The sequence below is a fragment of the Cynocephalus volans genome, chromosome 5 (assembly GCF_027409185.1).
Source record: "Cynocephalus volans isolate mCynVol1 chromosome 5, mCynVol1.pri, whole genome shotgun sequence".
Lineage (NCBI taxonomy): Eukaryota > Metazoa > Chordata > Mammalia > Dermoptera > Cynocephalidae > Cynocephalus > Cynocephalus volans.
The window spans coordinates 107,699,686-107,718,906 of NC_084464.1; the positions used below are offsets into that span (position 1 = coordinate 107,699,686).

The 19,221-nt window shown below is 38.6% G+C and overlaps 1 pseudogene; it reads right to left on the reverse strand.

Moving 5' to 3' along the window:
* Window positions 1-6,387: 6,387 nt before the first annotated feature.
* On the reverse strand, window positions 6,388-7,273 carry LOC134379119 (magnesium transporter NIPA2-like; annotated as a pseudogene).
* Window positions 7,274-19,221: the final 11,948 nt, after the last annotated feature.

Sequence of the window (19,221 nt, forward strand, 5' to 3'; positions counted from 1 at the left end):
ATGGGCTGTTTGAAATAACACAAGCAGACAAAAAGAAAGAAAAAAGAATCAAGGACATGGAAGAAAATCTGAGAGAGATATCAGACAACCACAAGCGCTCAAATATCTGAGTCATGGGTATTCCAGAAGGGGAGGAAAATGGAGATTCCATTGAAAACATATTCAAAAAAATAGTGGCAGAAAACTTCCCAGGTATAGGAAAAATCACAGATCTTCAGATCCAGGAAGCTCAACGATCTCCAAACGTATTCAACCCAAAAAGGCCTTCTCCAAGACATGTCATAGTCAAATTGGCAAAACTCAGAGACAAAGAGAGAATCTTAAAAGCTGCAAGAGAGAAGCGTCAAATCACCTATAAGGGAGCCCCAATCAGGTTAACATCAGACTTTTCATCACAAACCCTAAAAGCTAGAAAGGAATGGGATGATATTTTCAAAATACTAAAAGACAAAGATTGCCAGCCAAGAATACTCTACCCTGCAAGGCTATCCTTCCGAAATGAGGGGCAAATAGTATATTTCTCAGACAAACAAAAACTGCGGGAGTTCACTACCACAAGACCACCCTTACAAGAAATCCTCAAGGGAGTACTGGGTTTGGTTCCTGAAAAATAACTACCACTGCCATAAAAACCTAAGAAAAATCTAAACCCGCTAGTACAATAAAAATGGCATTCATGAAGAGAAAACAAGCTAACAAAAACACTATCTACAACCTAAGGAACCAACAAATAAAGAAACCAAACAGTAAATCAGAAAGCAAGGAACAAAAGACACCTAAGACAACCAAACAACCAATAAAATGCTAGGAATAAATCAACACCTTTCAATAACAACTCTTAATGTTAAAGGCTTAAATTCCCCAATTAAAAGACACAGACTGGCTGACTGGATCCAAAAGCAGGACCCAACTATATGCTGCCTACAAGAGACCCACCTCACCCATAAAGATTTACACAGACTAAGAGTGAAAGGATGGAAAAAGATTTACCATGCAAACAGAAAAGAAAAACGAGCTGGAGTGGCTATTCTTATATCTGACAAAATAGACTTTAAACTAAAAACCATAAAAAGAGACAATGAGGGACACTACTTAATGATAAAAGGACTGATCCATCAAGAAGACATAACAATCATAAATATGTACGCACCCAATGTTGGAGCAGCCAGATTTATAAAACAAACTCTATTAGACCTAAAGAAGGAAATAGACACTAATACCATAATAGCAGGGGACCTGAACACTCCACTGTCAATATTAGACAGATCATCTAGGCAAAGAATCAGTAGAGAAACACAAGATCTAAACAAGACTCTAGACCAATTGGAATTGGCAGATATCTACAGAACATTCCACCCAACAACCTCAGAATATTCATTCTTCTCATCAGCACATGGATCATTCTCCAGGATAGATCACATATTAGGTCACAAATCAAGTCTCAATAAATTCAAAAAAATTGGAATTATCCCATGTATCTTCTCAGACCACAATGGATTAAAACTAGAAATTAATAACAAACAAAACTCTGGAAACTATACAAACACATGGAAATTAAACAGCATTCTACTTAATGACATATGGGTCCAAGAAGAAATCAAGCAGGAAATCAAAAAGTTTATTGAAACTAATGAAAACAATGATACATCATACCAAAACCTGTGGGATACTGCAAAAGCAGTATTGAGGGGGAAATTTATTGCATTAAATGCTCACTTCAGAAGAATGGAAAGATGGCAAGTGAACAACCTAACACTTCACCTTAAAGAACTAGAAAAACAAGAAGAATCCAATCCTAAAGTTAGCAGACGGAAAGAAATCATTAAGATCAGAGCAGAACTGAATGAAATTGAAAACCAAAAAACAATTCAAAAGATCAACAAATCAAAAAGTTGGTTTTTTGAAAAGATAAATAAAATTGACAAACCATTAGCATGGCTAACAAAAAAAAGAAGAGAGAAGACTCAAATAACAAAAATTAGAAATGAAAAAGGCGATATTACAACTGATTCATCTGAAATACAAGGAATCATTCGAGACTACTATAAACAACTATACGCCAACAAATTTGAAAATCTGGAGGAAATGGATAAATTTCTGGACAAACACAAGCTCCCAAAACTGAACCGTGAAGACGTAGAAAATCTGAACAGACCAATAACAATAAAGGAGATTGAAGCTGTTATCAGAAGGCTCCCAACAAAGAAAAGCCCAGGACCAGATGGATTCACAGCAGAATTTTACCAAACATTCAAAGAGGAATGGACACCGATTCTTTACAAACTATTCCAAAAGATTGAAACGGACGCAAATCTCCCAAACTCATTCTATGAAGCAAACATCATCCTGATACCAAAACCAGGTAAAGATAGAACCAAAAAAGAAAACTACAGGCCGATATCCTTGATGAATATAGATGCAAAAATCCTCACTAAAATACTAGCAAACAGAATACAGCAACACATACGAAAAATTATTCATCACGATCAAGTGGGATTCATCCCAGGGATGCAAGGTTGGTTCAACATACGCAAATCAATAAATGTGATACACCATATTAATAAACTCAAACACAAGGACCATATGATCATCTCTATAGATGCTGAAAAAGCATTTGATAAAGTTCAGCACTCATTCATGACAAAGACCCTCTATAAGTTAGGTATAGAGGGAAAGTATCTCAACATAATTAAAGCCATATATGACAAACCCACTGCCAATATCATCCTGAATGGGGAAAAGCTGAAAGCTATTCCTTTAAGAACAGGCACTAGACAAGGATGCCCACTCTCACCACTCCTATTCAACATAGTGTTGGAAGTACTAGCCAGAGCAATCAGAGAAGAGAAGGAAATAAAGGGCATCCAGATTGGAAAAGATGAAGTCAAACTGTCCCTGTTTGCAGATGACATGATCCTATATATCGAACAGCCTAAAACCTCTACAAAAAAACTGTTGGAATTGATAAATGATTTCAGCACAGTAGCAGGATACAAAATCAACACACAAAAATCAGTAGCATTTATTTTCTCCAATAGTGAACATGCAGAAGGAGAAATCAAGAAAGCCTGCCCATTTACAATAGCCACCAAAAAAATAAAATACTTAGGAATTGAGTTAACCAAGGAGGTGAAAAATCTCTATAATGAGAACTACAAACCACTGCTGAGAGAAATTAGAGAGGATACAAGAAGATGGAAAGATATTCCATGCTCTTGGATTGGAAGAATCAACATAGTGAAAATGTCCATACTACCCAAAGTGATATACAAATTCAATGCAATCCCCATCAAAATTCCAAAGACATTTTTCTCAGAAATGGAAAAAACTATTCAGACATTTATATGGAACAATAAAAGACCACGAATAGCCAAAGCAATGCTCAGCAAAAAAAATAAAGCTGGAGGCATAACACTACCTGACTTTAAGCTATACTACAAAGCTATAATAACCAAAACAGTATGGTACTGGCATAAAAACAGACACACTGACCAATGGAATAGAATAGAGAATCCAGAAATCAACCCACACACTTACTGCCATCTGATCTTTGACAAAGGCACCAAGCCTATTCACTGGGGAAGGGACTGCCTCTTCAGCAAGTGGTGCTGGGATAACTGGATATCGATATGCAGGAGAATGAAACTAGATCCATACCTCTCACCGTATACTAAAATCAACTCAAAATGGATTAAGGATTTAAATATACACCCTGAGACAATAAAACTTCTTAAAGAAAACATAGGGGAAACACTTCAGGAAATAGGACTGGGCACAGACTTCATGAATACGACCCCAAAAGCACGGGCAACCAAAGGAAAAATAAACAAATGGGATTATATCAAACTAAAAAGCTTCTGCACAGCAAAAGAAACAATTAAAAGAGTTAAAAGACAACCAACAGAGTGGGAGAAAATATTTGCAAAATATACATCTGACAAAGGATTAATATCCAGAATATATAAGGAACTCAAACAACTTTACAAGAAGAAAACAAGCAACCCAATTAAAAAATGGGCAAAAGAGCTAAGTAGGCATTTCTCTAAGGAAGATATCCAAATGGCCAACAGACATATGAAAAAATGCTCAACATCACTCAGCATCCGGGAAATGCAAATCAAAACCACATTGAGATACCATCTAACCCCAGTTAGGATGGCTAAAATCCAAAAGACTATGAACGATAAATGCTGGCGAGGCTGCGGAGAAAAAGGAACTCTCATACATTGTTGGTGGGACTGCAAAATGGTGCAGCCTCTATGGAAAATGGTATGGAGGTTCCTTAAACAATTGCAAATAGATCTACCATACGACCCAGCCATCCCACTGTTGGGAATATACCCAGAGGAATGGAAATCATCAAGTCGAAGGTATACCTGTTCCCCAATGTTCATCGCAGCACTCTTTACAATAGCCAAGAGTTGGAACCAGCCCAAATGCCCATCATCAGATGAGTGGATACGGAAAATGTGGTACATCTACACAATGGAATACTACTCAGCTATAAAAACGAATGAAATACTGCCATTTGCAACAACATGGATGGACCTTGAGAGAATTATATTAAGTGAAACAAGTCAGGCACAGAAAGAGAAATACCACATGTTCTCACTTATTGGAGGGAGCTAAAAATTAATATATAAATTCACACACACACATACACACATACACACACAAACGGGGGGGGGGAGGAAGAAGATATAACAACCACAATTATTTGAAGTTGATACAACAAACAAACAGAAAGGACATTGTTGGGGGGGAGGGGGGGGGAGGGAGAAGGGAGGGAGGTTTTGGTGATGGGGAGCATTAATCAGCTACAATGTATATCGACAAAATAAAATTTAAAAAAATAAATAAATAAATAATAATAATAATAATAATAATAAAATAAAAATAAAAATAAAAATAAAAATAAATAAATAAATAAAATAAAATAAAATAAGGGATTAATAGAAGTGAAGACCAGGAAATAAATTATTTGATTTGTAAACTGATAAATAAATATTATCTTTATTGGAGAATAAAAAAAAAAAAAAAAACTAGCACAAATTTTTTTTCTTTCTCCACAATTATGTGAATAAAAGATTCACTCTTACTGTAAATCGTAGTAACCTCAGCATACAATTTTTTTTCTTTCCTTATTAAATTGAGAACTTTCACCTTTTTGCTTAAAGGAAGCACATTTCAACCTCTCTTTGGCATATCTGAATTGCCAGCACCACTACCCTTGCGCTTTGGGACCATTACTGAGTAAAATAAGGGCTACTTGAACACAAGCACTGGGATACAACATCAGGTGATTGGATGGTTACTAAGCAACTAACTCATGGGCAGGTAGCATATACAGCATGGAAACACCAGACAAAAAAGATGATTCATGACCTGGGCAGGACACAGTAAGACAGCATGAGATTTCATCATGCTACTCAAAATGGTATGCAATTTAAAACTTATGAATTGATTATTTCTGGAATTTTTCATTTAATATTTTGGACTGTGGTTGACAAAGGATAATTGAAACCCCAGAAAGCAAAACTGCAGATAAGGGGAGACTACTGTAACCAAAAATCTGGTATGACAATATATTTGTCGGGGTTCGCCAGAGAAACAGAATGTGTGTATATACAATGCAGTGTGTGTGTGTTTGTGTGTGTGTATAGAGAACAAGAGATTTATTATAAGCAACTGGCTCACGTGATAATGTAAGCTGGTAAGTCCCAAATCCACAGTGTGGGCTAGCAGGCTCAAGACCCAGGAGACCGTATGGGGACATTCCAGTCCAAAGACTGAAGACCCAAGACAGCCAGTGGTGCAGATGAAGTCCAGAGAGGGTCTGCAGGAAAATTTCCTCTTGCTCTATGAGGCTGGTCTTTTTGTTCTAGTCAGGCCTTTAACTGATTGGACGATACCCACCCATGTTATAGAGGACCATCTGCTTTACCCAAAGTTCACCAATTTAAATGTTTGGGATTTTTTATAGACTTAAAACTGTCATTGGTGCATTTAGATTTTGGAGAAGGAATCAAAATGTAAAGCACCTCTACAATAATATAATGTTAATAGAAATTGACCATATACTGAGGTCAAATTGTAAGCTACCAATGTTCATAAGAAAAGTAACTTCTTGGTCCAAATTAGTGAATCTTCAGAAAAGATTGTTTTTAGAGAACATTATTTGAGGGCAACACTTTTTCAGACACATTCTGATATTCAAATTCACTTTATAACAGAATCATAGATTAACCATTTAATTACATCTCTCTTAAAAAGTTGTCACGTTTCCATTTCTTTAGGAGATATTTTCACTAGTGTGTTGTTAAATTCCACAGGTTAAGCTTTCTTCATTATTATTAAGAACTTCGTACATACCAGAGAGATTGCCATTCACTGTTTTTTCATCTTTTCGAAAATACACAGACTTGCTAGACTAAAGCTGATGTCTTCAAAGGCATTGGTACCCCGAGTACCAATGACATCATCAACAGGCATATCTTGCCACTCCTTAAAAAGAATAGCTGAACAAGTTAAAACTGATGTTGTATACGTAATATATTGGAGTCACAATAGAGGTTTTGAATATATCCAGGGCTCTATTTAGGTAATTAATCTACGTGCTCACACAGGCGATAAGGCTCAGCAGTAGAATCCAGGCCAGGGGATGCTGCAGCACAGGCTTTCCAGCAAATAGCTCTTTGATAGCAATGCCCAAGCCCTTAACACAAGAGACTGAAAATGCTCTGATTACAGAGCAGATGTTATGTACACAGGAATGTTTGTTTGTCCATAGTGAGGTCCCACCACGAAGATTAATATCAAGGACACCATGACCACAAGTGTTGCAAAGACCACAAAACTTGGATCACAGAGCTTGTGAGACATTTCGTTTAAGGTCTTGATCTCCTCTTCTTCTGAAGCATGTATGACTATGACCATAACTGTAGATCCTAGAATACTTAGCAAACACCCAATTTCCCCATGAAGATTAAATCTTTCATTTAGAAAGTTTGAAGAAACAATGCACTTACTAGGACTCTGAGAGCTCCCAGTGAAGTCATGAGCGTGGCTGGCACAAACGCATATCTAGCAAAGTTGGCCAACTCCCTGGCTCCCACTGACAGCAGTCCAGCCCACCACAACCATTCTTTAAAATACGCATGGCCACCTTGACCTGCTCTCATGCAGCCTTTTCTGGCAAGTTGCAGAAGACCTTTTCTTTTTTCAAAATGAAACTCCCTCCAGTAAAAATGCTGGAACTCATAGCCAATCCCAAACCAATTTAAATGTCATATTTTCCACACCCTTGGTTTATTTCGCTTACTTAAGTTCCTGTGAATCACCCAACAGAGATCTGCTGGTACTGAAGACAGGATGATGAAGTCTTCAAATACGTATGTTTGATATAGTCTTTCTTAAGGAAAAAAAGTCTGGAAGAGATTAGAGATGAATTATTCACTCTCATTTCCTCATAAACACTACCCTTTATTCCCATTTATAGTTTTAAACCCTGGCAGAGTAGCGAGCGGGCCTTGGCTCACATCCCCATGCTGGTCACACCGGACTCCTCCTCTGTGGACAGCCAGAGGGAAACCTGCCTGGGACAACCTCTGCCCCACTGCCAATGCCGCTACAGAGCTAAGTGTTAATCGTATCCCAAAACACCTTCCAAATTGACACATAAAATTAACCATCACAAACAATACTAATATCAGGAAAATAAACGTGAGAAGCAAAAAGCACTATTAGAGTCAAAGAGAGTCACCAGGAAGTTTATAATGGTCCTGAACCTATACCTAACAACATAGACTAAAATTAAAGTTGTCCTTGACAGAATTACAAGAATAAGTTCCACCACCACAGGGGTAGATTTTTAACACCCTTCTCTCTGAAACTGATAGAACTGGCAAAAAAAAAAAAAAAAGGTACATGGAAGATTCAAAAAATTCAACTACAAGCCTCATCTAAGGGCATGTGTGAACATTCACTTCACCTAACAACAAAGAGGAAATACACATCTTTTAAAGCACATATGCTACATTTACAAAAATACAAAGAGTCATGGTGCTCAGGATAGTGGCAATGAGGAGGCCACTAGGGAGACCAGGACCAAAGCCAGGTTAAGGTATGATGAGAACTCCAAGGAGTGCAGTGGACAGAGACAGCTGTCAAAGGAAGATAAAGCAGGGTTTTCAAGATGGCGGCGGCTGCGGCGGCTGGCGCGGAGTAGCTGAGGTGGAAAAGGTGGCCACTGGGCCTCAGGCAGCCGGGAAACTTGTGGACCTTCCTCTGGCCATCTCTTAAGGGAGGACTGCTGCTGCTGGCCGGTCGTGGGGGCTCAACGCCACTTTGCCCCCGGCAGGAGAGGCTGCCTCATTTACAGGCAACAGCTTTGAAGTGTGGAGCAGGAAAAGAACTGATTCTTAGCTGCAAAAGTGAGTCGTGAAACAGGGAACACGGCGCCAGGGCTGCTGTGGATGCAGCCAGCATCCCGGAGGCTGGGGCCGCACTGAAGGCGGCCAGCTGCCCTATTCAGGATTCGAGGTTTCAGGCCGGCATTAAAGAAGATTCCTGGGAGCGCCCGAGCGGCGCCGCGACTGAACAGCCCGAGGCGGCAGCGCCGAGAACACGGAAGGCAACAAACCAGAGACAGAGCGAGCGCCCGACCTGGCACAGCACTGTGAGTGATCCCTGGCACAGCTCTGTTCGGGGGGTGGATGCCCACGCGGCTCCCGCCTGCACCACCAGGCCACTCACTGCCCCGGTGCTGCCTCCATTTTCCCAGGTGCGGGCAGCTCCGCCCTGCTCGGCCATCACTGAGCCCATTTGCTTGGCCTGGCGCAGAGCTTTCCGGACCCTGCGGGCCGGCCTCCTCTCCCACTCCCTCCGCGGTTCTCTGGCGGGGCTGGGGGTGTGGGGCGTCCCGACCAGTGTTGGGAGGACTAGGAAGTACGGGCGGGCCGACTGTCACTCCACCACACCCTGGTCTCCGGCCCCGGTAAACTTCCTGTTACTGGGAGGCAGATACCATCTCTGCGACCACCAGTTTGGAAAAAAGCCTAACGAATTTCTGGTTGGGAATAGTGTGGTAGGAGAGTTCCCAGGTCTGCTTGAACCTGCCGGAGAGCAGGCTGCAGGCGGGCACTAGACTCGGTTTATACCGGGGGGATACAAAGGTGAACAAGACCCGAGAAAGATCTACACAGTGCTACAAAGGCACCCAGAGAGACCGGTCGTCTGTGCCTAGCAGAAACCTGGTAGACTTCCTGGGCGAGGCGGTGCTGAGCAGGGTCTTGAAGGCCCAGCTGATAGAGGAGGGGTGCAGCAGACACGCCCCAGCCCTGCACAGTGCGCACAGAGGGGGGAGACGTGCGGCCAGGGAGGCGGAGACTCGACAGAAACCACACACCCGGTGGGGTCGCCACTGCACGATCTAACAGCCTGGGCCAGAGCACACGGAACGGGGAGAAGTCCTGTACAGAAAGTGAAAGCTCAACAGAGATCACACACCCTGTGGTACGTGATCCACCAGCCCAGCAGAGTACAAGCTGACCAGAAAGGTGGATCCCCGGAGAAGCCCAAGACCCAAGGCAACCACACACACAAGACACTAGAGGCCAACTGAGCAGTCACGGAGGGAGCCATACCAAATTGGCAACCACAGCAACATCCTAGTTAGTCATTAGTCTCAAACCGGTGGACTGTGAAACCCCCTGCCACAATGAATAAACACCAAAAAAAAGACACCAGAAATACAAAAAATCAAGAAAGTACACCACCAAAAGTTAATAAATCTCATACTCTAGATCCTATAGAACAAGAAGCCCTTGAAATAACTGACAAGGAATTTCGAGTGATAATTCTAAGGAAACTGAATGAGATACAAGAAAACTCAGCTAGACATCATGATGAAATGAGGAAAAGTATACAGGATCTGAAAGAGGAAATATACAAGGAAATCAATGTCCTGAAAAAAAATGTAGCAGAACTTGCTGAACTGAAGAAGTTATTCAGCGAAATAAAAAACACAACGGAGAGTTTAACCAGCAGGCTTGTCGAAGTTGAAGAGAGAACCTCTGAACTTGAAGATGGGCTGTTTGAAATAACACAAGCAGACAAAAAGAAAGAAAAAAGAATCAAGGACATGGAAGAAAATCTGAGAGAGATATCAGACAACCTCAAGCGCTCAAATATCCGAGTCATGGGTATTCCAGAAGGGGAGGAAAATGGAGATTCCATTGAAAACATATTCAACAAAATAGTGGCAGAAAACTTCCCAGGTATAGGAAAAATCACAGATCTTCAGATCCAGGAAGCTCAACGATCTCCAAACGTATTCAACCCAAAAAGGCCTTCTCCAAGACATGTCATAGTCAAATTGGCAAAACTCAGAGACAAAGAGAGAATCTTAAAAGCTGCAAGAGAGAAGTGTCAAATCACCTATAAGGGAGCCCCAATCAGGTTAACATCAGACTTTTCATCACAAACCCTAAAAGCTAGAAAGGAATGGGATGATATTTTCAAAATACTAAAAGACAAAGATTGCCAGCCAAGAATACTCTACCCTGCAAGGCTATCCTTCCGAAATGAGGGGCAAATAGTATATTTCTCAGACAAACAAAAACTGCGGGAGTTCACTACCACAAGACCACCCTTACAAGAAATCCTCAAGGGAGTACTGGGTTTGGTTCCTGAAAAATAACTACCACTGCCATAAAAACCTAAGAAAAATCTAAACCCGCTAGTACAATAAAAATGGCATTCATGAAGAGAAAACAAGCTAACAAAAACACTATCTACAACCTAAGGAACCAACAAACAAAGAAACCAAACAGTAAATCAGAAAGCAAGGAACAAAAGACACCTAAGACAACCAAACAACCAATAAAATGCTAGGAATAAATCAACACCTTTCAATAACAACTCTTAATGTTAAAGGCTTAAATTCCCCAATTAAAAGACACAGACTGGCTGACTGGATCAAAAAGCAGGACCCAACTATATGCTGCCTACAAGAGACCCACCTCACCCATAAAGATTCACACAGACTAAGAGTGAAAGGATGGAAAAAGATTTACCATGCAAACAGAAAAGAAAAACGAGCTGGAGTGGCTATTCTTATATCTGACAAAATAGACTTTAAACTAAAAACCATAAAAAGAGACAATGAGGGACACTACTTAATGATAAAAGGACTGATCCATCAAGAAGACATAACAATCATAAATATGTACGCACCCAATGTTGGAGCAGCCAGATTTATAAAACAAACTCTATTAGACCTAAAGAAGGAAATAGACAATAATACCATAATAGCAGGGGACCTGAACACTCCACTGTCAATATTAGACAGATCATCTAGGCAAAGAATCAGTAGAGAAACACAAGATCTAAACAAGACTCTAGACCAATTGGAATTGGCAGATATCTACAGAACATTCCACCCAACAACCTCAGAATATTCATTCTTCTCATCAGCACATGGATCATTCTCCAGGATAGATCACATATTAGGTCACAAATCAAGTCTCAATAAATTCAAAAAAATTGGAATTATCCCATGTATCTTCTCAGACCACAATGGATTAAAACTAGAAATTAATAACAAACAAAACTCTGGAAACTATACAAACACATGGAAATTAAACAGCATTCTACTTAATGACATATGGGTCCAAGAAGAAATCAAGCAGGAAATCAAAAAGTTTATTGAAACTAATGAAAACAATGATACATCATACCAAAACCTGTGGGATACTGCAAAAGCAGTATTGAGGGGAAAATTTATTGCATTAAATGCTCACTTCAGAAGAATGGAAAGATGGCAAGAGAACAACCTAACACTTCACCTTAAAGAACTAGAAAAACAAGAACAATCCAATCCTAAAGTTAGGAGACGGAAAGAAATCATTAAGATCAGAGCAGAACTGAATGAAATTGAAAACCAAAAAACAATTCAAAAGATCAACGAATCAAAAAGTTGGTTTTTTGAAAAGATAAATAAAATTGACAAACCATTAGCATGGCTAACAAAAAAAAGAAGAGAGAAGACTCAAATAACAAAAATTAGAAATGAAAAAGGCGATATTACAACTGATTCATCTGAAATACAAGGAATCATTCGAGACTACTATAAACAACTATACGCCAACAAATTTGAAAATCTGGAGGAAATGGATAAATTTCTGGACACACACAAGCTCCCAAAACTGAACCGTGAAGACGTAGAAAATCTGAACAGACCAATAACAATAAAGGAGATTGAAGCTGTTATCAGAAGGCTCCCAACAAAGAAAAGCCCAGGACCAGATGGATTCACAGCAGAATTTTACCAAACATTCAAAGAGGAATTGACACCGATTCTTTACAAACTATTCCAAAAGATTGAAACGGGCGCAAATCTCCCAAACTCATTCTATGAAGCAAACATCATCCTGATACCAAAACCAGGTAAAGATAGAACCAAAAAAGAAAACTACAGGCCGATATCCTTGATGAATATAGATGCAAAAATCCTCACTAAAATACTAGCAAACAGAATACAGCAACACATACGAAAAATTATTCATCACGATCAAGTGGGATTCATCCCAGGGATGCAAGGTTGGTTCAACATACGCAAATCAATAAATGTGATACACCATATTAATAAACTCAAACACAAGGACCATATGATCATCTCTATAGATGCTGAAAAAGCATTTGATAAAGTTCAGCATTCATTCATGACAAAGACCCTCTATAAGTTAGGTATAGAGGGAAAGTATCTCAACATAATTAAAGCCATATATGCCAAACCCACTGCCAATATCATCCTGAATGGGGAAAAGCTGAAAGCTTTTCCTTTAAGAACAGGCACTAGACAAGGATGCCCACTCTCACCACTCCTATTCAACATAGTGTTGGAAGTACTAGCCAGAGCAATCAGAGAAGAGAAGGAAATAAAGGGCATCCAGATTGGAAAAGATGAAGTCAAACTGTCCCTGTTTGCAGATGACATGATCCTATATATCGAACAGCCTAAAACCTCTATAAAAAAACTCTTGGAATTGATAAATGATTTCAGCACAGTAGCAGGATACAAAATCAACACACAAAAATCAGTAGCATTTCTTTTCTCCAATAGTGAACATGCAGAACGAGAAATCAAGAAAGCCTGCCCATTTACAATAGCCACCAAAAAAATAAAATACTTAGGAATTGAGTTAACCAAGGAGGTGAAAAGTCTCTATAATGAGAACTACAAACCACTGCTGAGAGAAATTAGAGAGGATACAAGAAGATGGAAAGATATTCCATGCTCTTGGATTGGAAGAATCAACATAGTGAAAATGTCCATACTACCCAAAGTGATATACAAATTCAATGCAATCCCCATCAAAATTCCAAAGACATTTTTCTCAGAAATGGAAAAAACTATCCAGACATTTATATGGAACAATAAAAGGCCACGAATAGCCAAAGCAATGCTCAGCAAAAAAAATAAAGCTGGAGGCATAACACTACCTGACTTTAAGCTATACTACAAAGCTATAATAACCAAAACAGTATGGTACTGGCATAAAACCAGACACACTGACCAATGGAATAGAATAGAGAATCCAGAAATCAACCCACACACTTACTGCCATCTGATCTTTGACAAAGGCACCAAGCCTATTCACTGGGGAAGGGACTGCCTCTTCAGCAAGTGGTGCTGGGATAACTGGATATCCATATGCAGGAGAATGAAACTAGATCCACACCTCTCACCGTATACTAAAATCAACTCAAAATGGATTAAGGACTTAAATATACACCCTGAGACAATAAAACTTCTTAAAGAAAACATAGGAGAAACACTTCAGGAAATAGGACTGGGCACAGACTTCATGAATACGACCCCAAAAGCACGGGCAACCAAAGGAAAAATAAACAAATGGGATTATATCAAACTAAAAAGCTTCTGCACAGCAAAAGAAACAATTAACAGAGTTAAAAGACAACCAACAGAGTGGGAGAAAATATTTGCAAAATATACATCTGACAAAGGATTAATATCCAGAATATATAAGGAACTCAAACAACTTTACAAGAAGAAAACAAGCAACCCAATTAAAAAATGGGCAAAAGAGCTAAGTAGGCATTTCTCTAAGGAAGATATCCAAATGGCCAACAGACATATGAAAAAATGCTCAACATCACTCAGCATCCGGGAAATGCAAATCAAAACCACATTGAGATACCATCTAACCCCAGTTAGGATGGCTAAAATGCAAAAGACTATGAACGATAAATGCTGGCGAGGCTGCGGAGAAAAAGGAACTCTCATACATTGTTGGTGGGACTGCAAAATGGTGCAGCCTCTATGGAAAATGGTATGGAGGTTCCTTAAACAATTGCAAATAGATCTACCATACGACCCAGCCATCCCACTGTTGGGAATATACCCAGAGGAATGGAAATCATCAAGTCGAAGGTATACCTGTTCCCCAATGTTCATCGCAGCACTCTTTACAATAGCCAAGAGTTGGAACCAGCCCAAATGCCCATCATCAGATGAGTGGATACGGAAAATGTGGTACATCTACACAATGGAATACTACTCAGCTATAAAAACGAATGAAATACTGCCATTTGCAACAACATGGATGGACCTTGAGAGAATTATATTAAGTGAAACAAGTCAGGCACAGAAAGAGAAATACCACATGTTCTCACTTATTGGAGGGAGCTAAAAATTAATATATAAATTCACACACACACACACACAAACCGGGGGGGGGGAAGAAGATATAACAACCACAATTATTTGAAGTTGATACAACAAGCAAACAGAAAGGACATTGTTGGGGGGGAGGGGGGGAGGGAGAAGGGAGGGAGGTTTTGGTGATGGGGAGCAATAATCAGCTACAATGTATGTCGACAAAATAAAATTTAAAAAAATAAAAATAAAAATAAATAAATAAATAAATAAATAAATAAATAAATAAAAAAAAAAGGAAGATAAAGCAGGCTACAAGTAGAAGCAAGAAAGGCAGGGGACACAGAAGCCAGAAGAAGGAACCCTGGACTTGAGCAATAAGAGGAAGCCCCAGGCCTCATTAAACCACACTCTCATTCAGTACCTGTACTGCAAAGTGTGTAAATCAAAGTTCAATGTCTTACATTTGTCCTATTGGATTTCATCTCCAATTATTGAGGTCATTATTGTAACTTAAAAAGATCTTTTTTGGATCTTGCATCTATTAATTAGGTGTTTGGTATCCTTCTGTGCTGTAGAAGAGTACATCAAAAAGTTCATGGGAAAATAGAATTAAAAGATAATATGACTCTTTCCATGAACTTTTTGAAGTACCTTTGAATATCATGTGCAGATTTGACAATCTCCTTCTCTGTATAGAGATTTAAAGTCATGGATAAAAGTGCTGAAACGAGAGAGGGCCAAAGAAAAAAATCACTGAAATTACCACCTAAAACTTTTCCCAGATTATTTTTGATTCATTAATGGGTTCTTTGAGAGATAATGTTTCATCATCTATTAATACATCTAATTGTCTATGTGTTGAAAGCCATTAGAATGGTTGTGCACCTTTCGGTCCATTCATTTCACCTCTAGGCATATAACCAAAAGAAACTGTCAAAAATAAAGACAGATTTATAAATAAATATATTTATTCAGAAGAAGAATTTATTAAATACCTTCCATGATTCAGGCACTATGCTAGTAAACAAAAACACCAGCATACTGTCTATGGGGGAACAGAGATATTCTTTTTTCTTTTTTTTTTTTCTTTTTTTTGGCACCTAGCCAGTATATGGATTGAACCCTGGACTTTGGTGTGATCAGCACTATGCTCTAACCAACTGAGCTAACTTGCCAGCTCCCAGAGATATTTCTTAAATTTTTTTTCAAATAATTACACTCACGGATATATAATTACATATAGAGATAAGTGATCTGAAAGGATGGAAAGCCATTCTGTGAAAGCCTGAGAACATCTAGAAAGGCTTCCCAAGAAAGAGACACAACCCAAGAGTCAAAAGATGAATAGGAGGTATCTAGACAAAGGAGAGGGGGTGATGGAAAATGTTCTGGATAGAGAGAATGGAATTTTCAAAGAAGCTGTGGTGCATGGAATTTTCAAGGACCCTAAAGAAAGCTGTCTTTTGGTTATGTCGCTGAAAGTCAAGGGATAAAAGGGAGTGCTCTGTGAAATGAAGAAAGAGGAAGAGGTCCGTGCAGGGCTTTGAAGGACATGATAGGGCCTTTAGCATAAGAGCATACGGTGGGAGTAATATGATCAGATCTGTGTTTAGAGGAAAAAAGGTCACTCTACCTCAGGTATGAAGAATGGGTTGGATTGACAGTTGAGTAGATAAGGAGAGACTAGTTTGTGGGCTACTAGTTAGTCCAGGTGAGAGATGACTGTCTTTACGAATCGCATAGTAGCTCTGTAAGTAGAGCAAACTGGATGAATTGAGAAATGTTTTTGTGATAAAATCAGTTACACCTGATGATGAATTAGATATGGGAAATGAGAAAGAGAAAATGGCTTATGCAATTGCACATATGATGGTACTCTTCCAGGGAACAGAAAACATTGAATAAAACCAGGTTTGGAGGAGAAGACCATGACATGGAAAGTTTGAGGTGACTTTCAGGTACTGAAGTGGGGCTATCAGGTAGACGATTGGACATAACGTGGCTGTTCTGAGCCTGAGATATATATATTTGGAGATACATCTGCATAGATGGTGTTTAAAGCCACAGGAGAGAATATAAAGTAAAAAAGAAGAAGGATCAACTTGTCCAAGGCCAATCCCTACAGATTGACCTCCCAGAGAGGGAGTTAGTGATGGAGTTTGGATGTGTTGTCCCCTCCAAAACTCATGTGGAAATTTGATCTCCAATGTGGCAGGGTTGGAAGCTGTTTGAGTCACGGGGGTGGATCCCTCATGAATGGATTAATGCTCTCCCTGGGGGTGGTGAGTGAGTCAGTAGCTTCCTGAAAAGCTCAATAGAACAGGCATTATCCTGGAGGAATACTGATGTGTTGGATCAAGCTGTGCTGAAAAGAAGAGTAATAGAGAGGTAGTTGGAATTGGATGCGGTTAGGGGAAGGTTTTCTTTTTCATTGTGTTTCAAGTTATTACCAGATAACTTGAAAGGACGTTTTAAGTGCTCTGGTTGAAACTAATGGAGAAAGAGAAATAATTGATGATATGAGATCTAAAACACAGAAAGCTTTGTAAATAGATAAATAAGAACTACACAAAAGTCCAATAAAAATTTTCTCAATGAGTTGCGGTATGTTTATATAATGCAATATTTTGCATCCATTAAAAATGGTGTATATGAGTAAAGAGAAACAAAAATCAACTATAATGCATATTGAGAAGTTAAAATTTTTAAAAAACGTGTATATGAGAAAAGGATAGCATTGATTACAGAGGGAGCAGGGAGGACAGCTATGGGGATGGAAAACTAAGCAGCTAGGGCTAGGCATGATGGAGACTTATCACTGTATACCCTTTTAGATTTTTCTAATTTTTATCTCTATGAATTCATCACTTATTCAAACTTGTAAAAATAAATAAAATAATTTTAAACAATCAGAAACAATGATATATATAAAAAGGTTTCATACAGTGGGCATTGTGGTTGCCTCCAGAGCATTGTCTCCCTATTTTTGATGACAATCCCTGTTTTCATCTTTTTTTTTAAGGTGGATAACTTTAAAATTTTTATTAAAAATTTTTTTCTAAATAAAAGTAAAGGAAATAGCAAAATAAAACCCAATATACTCATCACCCAACCAATATTGTTTTGTCAATATCCCCACCTACACGCCTACTCTCCTACTGGGTTACTTTAATGTAAATCTCCAACATCATAGCGTTTCATCGGTAAGCATCTCTTATGTGTCTCTAAAAGATAAGAACTCCAAAAAATAATTATAATACTATTATTACACATAAAATACTTGCAAAAAATTATTGATATTGTCAAACATCCTGAGAATGTTTAAATTTTCTCAATTACCTTAGACATTTTTAACAATTGGTTTATTTGAATCAGAATCCAAATAGTGCTCACATATTACATTTTATTGATATGTTTCTAAAGTCTCTTTTATTCTATAGGATCGCTCTCCTCAACACTCCCCCACCCTCCCACCCAACTCCCCCAATGTATAAATCCTAACTCTAGGGACATGTGGCTGAGTTTTGATGTCATCTAGGGGCATGTGGCTGAGGTGTGAGGTCATCCCATGCCACTGTTGATAGTTGATAGTTCCAAATTCAGATTAATGAGAAATAAGGAGAAGTTGCTGAGAACTTTCTGAATAGAAGCTTCCTCAGCCTTCTGAGAAAGCTTCCAGATATCTATCTACCTATCTCTCTCTCTCTCTTGCTCACTCTCTTTCTGAATATTTATGGTAAATATTTTTTCATATTTATGGTAAATATCTTTTGCTTCCCTTCTAAGATTAGAAACAAAGCAAGAATGTCTGTTTTTATCACTTCTATTCAACATTGTACTAGAGGTCCTAGTCAGTGAAATGGTACTGGAGTAATTGGATATTCATTTGGGGGGGAACACTCAATCCCTACAAATTAATTCAAAAAGAATATAAATCTGAACATAAGAGCTAAAACTATAAAGCTTCTAGAAGAAAATATAGAATACTATTTTCATAACCTGGGAAAAGGCAAAGATTTCAGAACAAAAGACACAGGAAGTAAAAAAGCTTAAAAGCAAAATCTTGATGTTAGTCTTTAAAAACTTCTTTTTAGAAAAACATACTATTATGAAAATGAATAGGCAGATTCTCCATGGCAGAAAATATTCACAAAGTACAAATCTCATAAAGAATTTATGTATGAAGAACTCCTACTACTCAAAAGACAAACAACCTAAAAAATTGAAGATGTTTATCCTGTAGTACTCTCAGGAAATATGATATGGCCCCTGGAACAGAAAGACATCCTAATACCTCTTATGACACACAAAGTTAGTAAGTGCATATTATCAATGCATAAAGCATCTTCTCTGAGACCAAGATGAAATAGTACCAGGATAGGGTGAAAGATGTTCTCCTTTCTAGACCCCACATATAGCTTAATATACGGGAGGAATTAGTCCTGGAAAAATCTAACTGCACTAAAATAATTTTTTTCTATTTTCTCGAGTTCTGTCCTGAGAAATCACACTACAAATATTGAGGACATATAAGTTAA